We start from the raw sequence: 8,892 nt of genomic DNA, 5'->3' as shown, positions 1-8,892 counted from the left end.
CTGGATCTCTACTTGGTCCATCATTAGTTTCTTTCCAGTTCCAGTTTGCTTTTTCATCGAATACCACATCTCGACTCACTATTACTCTTTTCGTTGTTGGATTGAATAATCTGTAAGCTTTGGATCCAGGCTCAATTCCTAGATTCACAAGAGTCTGAGATCGATCATCCAGTTTCTTAAGAGTTGCAGAATCAACTTTTGCGTATGCTTTGCAACCAAACACTCTTAAATGATCTATGTTTAGTTTTCTCTTTCGCAAACTTTCATATGGAGTCATTTCTTTCAGAGCTTTCATAGGTAATCTGTTTATTAGGTATGTGGAGTGTCGTACAGCTTCTCCCCATAGATAATTAGGTACCTGCATAGCCTTTAAAGAACTTCTTGTCATCTCCATTAGAGTCCTGTTTCTCCTTTCCACCACTCTGTTTTGTTGTGGTAGCCCTCGAACCATCTTGTTCTGAGACATAGTTTTTAAGGTTCTGAAACTTATGTGTCCTAAACTTGTGTGCCACTTCCATGTCTGATCTTCCAGTCTCATATTCAGACACAATGGCCTTCCAATCATGAGACTTATCTTGTAGAGTCTATTCTGTGAGCGTGAGACTCTAACTAAAAATCTTCCACTTGGGTCATGAACTGTTAGATAATCTTGTCGCATTCTAACATCACATCCAACTTCTGTAGCTTGTCCTAAACTTAGAATGTTGCTTTGTAAGTTTGGGATGAAGTAGATGTTTGTGACAAGCTTCTGTTCTCCGGTCTTGCTCTGAAATAGAATTGATCCTTTCCCTTCAATTTCTATAGAAGATCCATCCCCAAACTTCACTTGTCCTTTGATTTTCTCATTGAGTTCAGAAAAGTAGTGTCTCTTACAAGTCATGTGATTGCTGGCTCCATTATCTAAATACCAGATTCCTTCTTCTCCATCCTTTGATTTGTAGTTCTTTGGTATTAGTTTCCCTTCGTTTAAGAATACAACTTCGTGCATGAAAAGAGTTGTATCTGCTTCCATTGTTTCATTCTTGTTTGCTTCTTCCATCTTTTGTATTCTTTCAGGGCATACAGAGGAGAGGTGTCCTGGTTTATCACATCTGTAACAAATAATATTTGATCTATCCTTCTTTTCTTTCCCTTGGTTTTGATCATTCTGACTTGTTGTTCTATCTTGTGAGTTAAACCTTCCTCCCCTTCCTCGGCCTCTGTTTACTCTACCACCTCTTCCACTACCTCTTCCTCTTGTCGCAGAGTTTTGTTGGTAAGAGTTTGTGTACAAGAGTTTTCCTTGAGTTTCTCCATTGTTTTCTTCATCAAGTATTCTCTCTTCATATGCTTTCAATCTTCCAATTATATCTTCATAGCTAGTCTTCTTTAAATCTAATACTTGTTCGAGAGAGGCTATGATATGAATATACTTGGATCTTGCTAAACTATTGAGAAACTTCTTTACCAGTTTATCTTCATCAATGGATTGTCCAAGTGACGCAGCTTTTGAGGCTATCTCTGATAGATTTCCTGCAAAGCTACCAATAGTATCAGTGTCTTTCATCTTCACTCTTTCAAATTCAGACATTAAGGTTTGCAGACGGGCTTCTTTAACTCGATCAGCTCCGAGATTAGTGCCTTTATTGCATCCCAAATTTTCTTTGAAGTTTCATGTTCACCAACTTGTAGAACAAGACATTCTGGTATTGCTTGAAAGAGTAATCCAATGGCAACATTGATTTTGTCTGGGTCCAATGTACCAGGATCAATTATTTCCCAAACTTTGTAGATTTTCATCAGTACCTTCATTCTCATGGCCCATACTGTGTAGTTTGTGGCGTTGAGGATTGGAACTTGTATTGATGGTGGCGTGAACTGTTTTACACCCACAATGGTGGTTTTGTTTTCCATGGCTCAGAAACAAGCTCTGATACCAATTAATGGCAACTGCAAGATGAAACTTAGCTTATATAAAGACAACTCTCTTTATTGATGTTTAGAAAATCTTTCAAAACTAAACACAAGCTCTAATCTTGCTCATATGATCAACCACAACTTTGGTGATCATATATATATAAAACTATGAATTCCTTTTCCTAGTCCTATTACCTTATTACATGTCTTTCCTTTTCTTAGAACTAGATGACTTCTAATTCCCTTAGGATTACATCAATTTCCTAATCTTGTCCTAACCAGTTTGTTAGTGACTTCTATGTTGAAGTTTAACCAACACATGATGCTTCTTTTTATATATTGAGTTAGTAAATTTTTGGTTTTCAATTCTTTATAGTCTTTGTTTTCAATTTTTATATGAAATTTATTTCATACCATTCACATTCAAACTAGTATCTTTATCCACCGTGCGAATCTGTGATGGTTGTCAATGGGCATTCCCTGATCATAGCTCGGTGCGAATCGTAAAAAATGTGAATCTGTGATGGTTGTCGATGGGCATTCACTGCATTCGCCTGATCACAGCTCGGTGCGAATCGTAAAAAATGTGAATCAAGATAGATGTGATGTGGAAAACTTGAGACAACTACCTTAAAATTTGTCCTTAAAAAAAGGATCTTTGTGAATCCACACGCAAGGTCTCAAGCCCAAGCCTGCCATCTCAGGCACGATCAAAATCTGGATGTCCTGTGCTTTGGACCTGTGAGGCGAAGCACTTTGCATGTGTTTTTCATTCTACTGCAGAATTCACTCCTCTATATACATTTACTTAATGCGTTTACTTACTTAATAAAAAAGTGCTCCAAATTTTTTCCGACATTCCGAAATTAGATAATCGGAGAAAACGATAATCAATACGCGTCATAATAGGGTTACCGAGTGTACACGTAGCAGTGACTCATTGGCTGGCAGCGACACATAAAACTTTGGGGGTCTTTCCAAAGTTCACAATCACTCTTTCCGTGCCGCCGATGCTAGCCCTCTTCTCTCCTTGGGACTTCTGTACGGTAAGTCTTTTTCCTCTCTTCTTCTTCTTCTTCTTCTTGTTTTCTCCGCAAGGGTTTTACAGGTTTTAACTGCTTGTAGTCTTGTAGGGTTTTACAGCTTATCCCGCAAGGGTTTTAGAACTTAAAAAAGGGTTTCATTCTTATGAATGAACAGAAGTAACCGTTTTCTTGATCTCCTTCACCAATTATTATCTATAGTTCTTTTTTGATTTACTCTGTATTTATTGAAACCCATTACTCCATGGATTTGTGTACAGGCTTCATTTAACTGCAATCAGTTTATAAATTATGGACTCAATTATGGTTGAGTGTAACAAGAGAAAAAAAGATAAAGAAATTGATTTGTGGAAGAGGAAATTTCTAGAGTTACAAAGTCAATTTGTGGAGAAGATTTGTTCGAGTTGCAAGAATATAAAACTAAGTATGATGCGTTATCCGTCGAGATTCAGGAGAAGAAAATCGTAATCGAGGAGGGTAAGACGATGTGCGACAAATTGCACAAATGTGTTGAGGATTACGAGAGAAGGTCTAAGGAATTGGCTGTACAGGCAGACTTGAGGTTCAAATATGAACTTGAATTGGAGAAAAAATTAGAAGATTGCCAGACTAATAATAAGTGTACTGCGGAGAATGCGAGACTTGTGAATGAGCTGAATGAGTGCAAAAGTATGTGTGATCAGATTAACAAGCAGATTAAGAGTTTTGAAGAAGAAAAAGAAGATAAGAAGTCTGATATTGATGAGGGAGAGCAGTGCAGTCTGCTCTATAAGGTGATTGCGTACTTGGAGCGTGAGAAAAGAAGGGCCGAGGATGAGACCGAAGTTTTAAAGACGGAGTTGAGGGAATTGAAGGATCGGACAGTGGGCGAATATAAAGTTAAATGTGATGGTTTGGTGGCGGAGCTTAAGGAGAAGGAAATGCAATGTGTAGGTTATGAGACTAATTTGAAGAATTTAATGTTGATTAGGGATGCTTTTGAGAACGAGCTTGAAGACTACAAAATTTCTGACAATGGACTGGTAAAGGGAATTATGGGTTTAGCTGAAGCTCGAAAGATAATGTCTAAAGGAGAAAAGAGGATAGAAGAAAAAATCGCTTGCTTGGAAGATGCATTCGAGAAGGTGGAAGGCGATAAAAGAGAGGTACTTAAGCAGGACTTGAGGCTGGAACAGAATTCAACTTGTGACAAGGAGATTAGTCCAAAGCAACATAATGTTAGCAAAGAAGGGCTGAATATTTCAACTTCCAATACAACTAAAAGATGTTCAGATAATCAAAAATATCTGACAGCCTCAAAGAGATCATTTTCTGGCGAGGAAGGCGAGGTGTGTAGTACCATTAGTTGTGGAGCGGATTATATGCGATCAACTTCAGCACCCAAAAGATTGAGGGTCTCGGAAATTTCAACCAGTAATAGTGAGAATGAGGAGGATGATACAACTCCGAGTGGTAAACTTAGGGTGAAGCAAGTTGGAAAGCTTTCAGTAGGTCCGAAGCTCAAAATGTCTCCATTGAATCCAAGTTCTGTGACTGCTACTTCACGGCACAGAATTATTTCACCTGAGACCATGTGAATTAGGGAACAAGATCCAGGTTGGTGACACACCAAAAGATGAACATATATCTCCAGATAATTTGGGTGTAGATGGGTCGTCAGTAAAGAAGGGAGGCAACCTCAGTTTGGGGAGATCTATGCCAAAAGGATCTGAAAGTTATGGCAGGGAAGATAATCCACGTGACTCCGGAGACCCAATGGATAATGCGTTAGATTTTGGTCAAAATATAGAAAAGAGAAGTAGTAGATGTGAAGAATCGAAATGGCAAAATGAAGCTGACATGGTTCTATCGCTTAAAGAGAATCCCACCCTTTGCATGAAAGCTGTCTGTGCTCTACATAGACAGCATACACAAATAATTAGTTCATCACATTGCAGAAACAGACCCTTAAGAGCCTTTAAAAAATTTGCTGCACTCAGGTTTGTTTACACAAGCCCCTCCATATTCATTTGCTTGTTTCATATCAATTGACTCTTGAAATTTCCGATTAAGACTTTGTCTCGCTAATTGTACTGCAGTGGAAGTGAATTAGCTGAGTTTCTAATGGATGGAGATCCCAAAGGTGACTTGAAGAAGTCTCAAAAAGAGCTGGAAATGTTTAAGCCTGAAGGACTTGGAGATTGTAAAAGATTAGCTAGATACTACTCGAAGCGTCTGTTCAGCATTTATATAACCAAAAAAGACCCCTTCTTCAGTCCTTCATAGTTTTGTGTCTCTCATCAACTAAGACAGCAAATTGTGCCGTTCTAGCAACCTTCTCCTCTGGAGTTAGTGTTGTGGTTATAACTCAGGGACCAGAGCATGCCAAAGGTTGCTTCATAGGTAACAAAAGCATGTTCTCTACAACACAAGGATGGGGAGGCAAGTCAGTGGAAACTTTTTGATTATAGGTGACTGTAGTTCTGTTTTCTTGTAAATTATAACTTAACCCCAATCGTCTGTACACATATATTTCAGCTAGAGGTTTTTGCCTTTGTAGTGGAACTATTCTTGGCCAAAATCCAGTGACTGTTGTTGGCCAAAATCCGGTCACTGATTTGTTTGTCCACGCGTAAAATACGGTACATAAATATGTCGGACAATAATTCCTATTTTGATTTTCTTGCTCATAAAGAAAATGGTCAATTGACTATTTGCAATAAATATGCTAGCTTAGCTCAACAGTCCTAGTGATTTTCTAGTGGTTTGATTCTGGTGTTTTGATCGGTAAATTTGGTTGCCCGTGAGTTTTGACATCAAGTCAAGTTGGTCATTTTTATTTTTATTTTGATTAATTTTTTCGATTAGCATAGAATTTGGTGCTAACAAGTCAAGTTGGCCTTTTTTATTGGTAAAATTTGGATGTAAAACAAATTTCAATATTTGACATTACTACTTTACACGAACTGACTTTCAAGTTAAGCACACTTATTAATTCTCTCATTCGACTACACATTGGTCTTTACTCTTTAGCTAGCCCTCCAGTGTTGGTCAAGATTTTTGAGAACAAAATATTGTCAATGTGCATTTCAAGAAAGGTGAAAAATGTCGTACACTCACCTAAAGGCGAAAATGTCATTAAATTAGGTGACAATATATCTATAGAAAGAGACTAGCTAGAGGAAGTGTACTCGGGGAGATTGGGTGTGGATATCTGCACGGTGTTAAACAATGGATCTATCCCGGTCAATATAGAGTCATTAAAGGAAGAAGTGGCACGCAAAATGTAACAAAGGAATTTTGCCGTCCTTTGTGGTACCAAGGCCATGACAGAATGCGATAGCAATTTATTTTATTTTTCTGGAGAAGGTTGTGGCCAGTGAGTGGATTTATCTTTCACTGATTAGACATGCCGGAAATTACAGTAAAGTTTTTTTTGTTTTTGTTTTGAAGTTATAGGAAAGTTACTCATGAGGGTAACCCGACTTAACTCAGTAGCTGGGGTCGAAATCGGAGTTACAAGATAGATTTGTTATGGTTTTCATGCCAACTAGTGGGTTTCTGGAGTTCATAGTTTAAAGGTTTGCTTATTATGAATCCATAATACTATTTATGTGACTTAGATTACAATACTTCCTTACAGTTGAAGTTTTTCGATCTCCTTGAGGAATTTCTCACTGTCAATGTAAGTATATATTGTATCTCCATCTCCAATGGAACATCTAAACCTTATGCCTTCGGTAAGAGATCATTTACATGATCCTAGCAAGTATTTGTTGAAGCCTTATTGGGTCGACTTTTTTATTTGACAGTCACCAGAGATGATATTTACTTATTCAATAAATTACTTAAGTTAATTTAAGCAGCAACTTCGACCATCAATATATGGTTTTTTGTCTGCTTCTGCTTGTTATTGATTTTTAGTGACAACAAATCTAATTGGGCAGGTTGTCCTACAACTCGTGGGTCCGTCGGTTATTTCACTATTGCCGAAGCAAGATCCAAGAAACTGTTATAACATTTTGGGTGTTTATAGTGGGTTAAAGTAAGTTCCGGAAAGTTCTAGAATATTCCGGACTAAGGATATTTTTCTTATTGGGATGAGTTTATGGGTGATTTTGAGTGATATAGCATTTTTATTCTTGGAGAGTTTTTTTGAGTGTTTAATGGTCATAATTTTCGGTTGAGTGTTTAATTCTCTATAAGAAGTTCTATAATAAAGAGTTGATCGTAACCCGCTTGTGAACATAAGTATACTGTCGATAGGAAAAATAATTCCACATCATGGAAAACTGATGTAAAATACATTCTTGTCAGTATGAGATGAATCAAGGAAATCAAGCGGAAGCCAGTGGTGGCATCAAAGGTTGGACCCATGACAAGTGGGTCGACCTTAATATGAAGGTGTGCTTAACTATTCGTTTATGTTAGTCGAGGGAAGTCGCTCTTAATTTTTCGGGTGAAACATCAACAAAAACATTGTGGGATAAGCCAAAGAAACTCTATTTGTAAAAAGACTTGACTTCAGAACTTTAGCTAGAGCTTAGACTTCATGCCTTATCATGTCTTCGGATATATAAGTCTTTCATCGATCATATTAATTAGTTTAATCATATTTTTTTTCAATTTATCAAATATCAATGTTATTATCTCGGGTCCGGATAAATCAATGATATTACTTTGTTCTTTACCTCCGTCGCGTAATACTTTCGTGGACTACTTGTGGAGTAGAAAAAGCGAAAGAGATAAAAATTCCGAAGGTGATAAAAAATTGGTTCCCGATGTTTCAGATTTACAAGCCAAAGTTTAATAAAATAAGATTTAGGTGACGAAGTACAAGCCCTCGACAGAGCTAAAAACCGTAATAAGAAGTTGAAGTCGAACAATCTTTCAAATTTCAAAAGGAACGATATTGAGTATTATAAGGGTTGATTGTTCTGAAATTAACACAAGGAATGATAAACATTACCATAAATCATATTCGAAAAATGTTGTGCTTCAGTTACGAAAGAAAACAAAGTTTTAGAGGAGCCAATGTGTGGTTTTCACCGCTAACCTTTACATCAAAGATTTACATCAATGATGGTTGGATGCTTGATTCCGGTGTTTCATATAACATGTGTACCAGTAAGCGTTGTTTCACCACTGATAAATAGATGAACGATACTGGTAACGTGATGATAGGAAATTCTAATGCCTTCAAAATAGGTAGAGTTGATATGGTACGGGTTTGTCGGATGGTGATATCACAACACTTTCAGAGGTTAGACATGTTCCAGATTTGAGGAAGAAAATTTGATTTATTTAGGGATACTTGAATCTATGGAAACAAATATGTTGCAGAATATGAATTCATGAAGGTATACTACGATGGTGATTTGAAGCTGACCGCTGCAATATATGGTAATTTAAATTTCATACAAGGATATATAGTGAATCGATCACCATGAACATTTATTTAATTCAAGTTAATTACCTATGGAGACATGCACTGGTAATCCTACAAGTTATTTTAATTTGAAGGTGTTTGATTTCCCGGCTTAGGTGTTAGGTCTAAGAAAGAAGATTTTTTAGGTGTTAGGGCTAAGAAAGAAATTTTCTTAGGTTATCCAGAAGGTGTCAATGGGTATTCTTTATGCCTATGGTACCCAGAATTGAAGAAGGTCATAATTAGTCATGATGTTTCCTTCAATAAGAAATCTATGCTTGATTTAAAGAAGTTCACAGGTTGGTATTCTCAAAATCTAAGTGAGAGTAGTGGCGATGCTGAAGATGATTCGATGCAGGTGGAGTAAAGAGATCCTATCTCATCTACTACAGAAGAAGGAAAAACAAAGAAAAAACAATCACATGTAGAAGATGATGTTGAAATTGGGGGCTTCCAACGAGGAACATATTTGGCAACAAGTTTGGATCATTTCCTCTTTGGTGTCTTAACTTGAGAGAAGCAAAATTAATGCACCAATTCGTTATG

This window comes from Papaver somniferum, unplaced genomic scaffold (assembly GCF_003573695.1).
Source record: "Papaver somniferum cultivar HN1 unplaced genomic scaffold, ASM357369v1 unplaced-scaffold_137, whole genome shotgun sequence".
Taxonomy (NCBI): domain Eukaryota; kingdom Viridiplantae; phylum Streptophyta; class Magnoliopsida; order Ranunculales; family Papaveraceae; genus Papaver; species Papaver somniferum.
Note: the sequence above shows the minus strand (reverse complement) of the source record.